The sequence below is a fragment of the Penaeus chinensis genome, chromosome 34, assembly GCF_019202785.1.
Source record: "Penaeus chinensis breed Huanghai No. 1 chromosome 34, ASM1920278v2, whole genome shotgun sequence".
NCBI lineage: Eukaryota > Metazoa > Arthropoda > Malacostraca > Decapoda > Penaeidae > Penaeus > Penaeus chinensis.
In genome coordinates this window covers 30,360,249-30,361,702 of record NC_061852.1, presented here as the reverse complement: position 1 = coordinate 30,361,702, position 1,454 = coordinate 30,360,249, and the positions used below count along the sequence as shown (strand labels likewise).

Sequence of the window (1,454 nt, the reverse complement as noted above, 5' to 3'; positions counted from 1 at the left end):
TAAGTTACAGGAGCTCGGACTAGAGCAGTTTCCCCTCCTGACAGCAGCAGCACTTAGCTCAGCACCATCTGTGGGCGTTCGGGGAGCCACCTGTGTGGCTCTCATCCCTGGAGCATTGTTATTCTTTTTATTGTACTTTTATCTCTTACTTTTTAGCTTTATTTTACGGCCTCTATTTTAAACTTTAATTTCTTTATTAAAGTTTAGTGAGTTTCAATCTTATTTTTATTTATTTTATTCAAAAACCTTTCTTCGGCAAAACCAGCGAGGTGATATAAAAAGGGTCTTGTCGCCGAACACTCTCTTCGGGTTGTTGTGTTCGTCTGGTCGGCACTCGTTCGCGGAGCGCCTGGCCTCGCTCGACGCCTCCGTCAGGTGTAGTTGAGGCTACGAGAGACAGAAGTATATTTTCATTGTTTATAAGAGGTCAGTTAGGATGTGTTATGTGCATTGTGAACTTTAAAAAGGAAAACCTAGGATCCCTCAGTTGCATATTTTCAAAGTTGTTTTCGTTTTATCATTGGTTTCGTGCTTTTACTTTTGTTCTTAGCACTTTTAAAATATTCTTCAGAAATATGGATACTAGAAAACTTAATAATTATAAGGGGGTGATTAATATGAATAATATAAAGAGAAGGAAATGGAAAATATATAACTACAAAATATAACTTTTACACATCTTTTCAGGGGCTACAGGGTCGTGACGAGCAGGATGTGCAACCATTCTATAAAACAGCCACCCTGTTCGAAAGTCATATTCTGCAAGACCCGCGTTGCAGTCATATTGCAAAGTAGAGGTACAGTACACCTTCAAAGAAAACGGGAACCGCAGCTCGAACGGGTCGCGGCGGTCACGTGATCTTCCGCCTTTGTTTTTCTTTTTTCCTTTTTTTTTTTTTTTTTTTTGACTTCCGTGAAAAAGTCCGACATCTCTGTATTTTAACTTTGGTCGAAATGCTGTTGAACTTCATCACAGACTTAAATAGAGTCCATGATATAAAAATATAATTTCATAAATATCAGTTTTACCAAATCAACTTCCTTTGTCACCATTTATTTGATATATCATTCATAATTCACACATCAATCACCTTACATTCTGATTCTGGATTAAAGGGCCTTTTTTAAACCCTAAAAGGAAATATCTTGAGGTTTCCGGCCGATCACGAGATCCCTCCAGCTCGTCCGCCGCCGCCAGCCATGCAGGCCGCCGCGTCGTGGCCGGCCTTCACTTCGCCGGCCTTGGTTCCAGGGTGCTACTACATCTTGCTACCGCGATACTGATGTGCTTCGCAAATTTGCACTTCTGGGTGTTGCATTGTATCACATAACTGTAAAAAAAAAAAAGAGAAGAAAAATAGTTATTTTGTCTTTAGCAGTGGCGAATCTAGTAAGGACAATATTGATAATACTGAGGAAAACTTTAGAATATAAAAAAGTACAATTTTTCTTTG

At 39.3% G+C, this 1,454-nt stretch overlaps 1 long non-coding RNA gene across 1 annotated transcript in view; it reads left to right on the top strand.

Annotated features, from left to right (window-relative positions):
• The first annotated feature begins 309 nt into the window (after nt 1-309).
• Nucleotides 310-1,454, top strand: part of LOC125043512 — a 1,210-nt gene continuing 65 nt past the window's right edge. Inside the window, exons 1-3 of the long non-coding RNA XR_007116421.1 lie at nt 310-426; nt 688-797; nt 1,139-1,454. The exon at nt 1,139-1,454 is cut by the window's right edge and continues 65 nt beyond it. This is a non-coding gene — a long non-coding RNA (uncharacterized LOC125043512). The remainder of the gene's footprint in view (nt 427-687; nt 798-1,138) is intronic.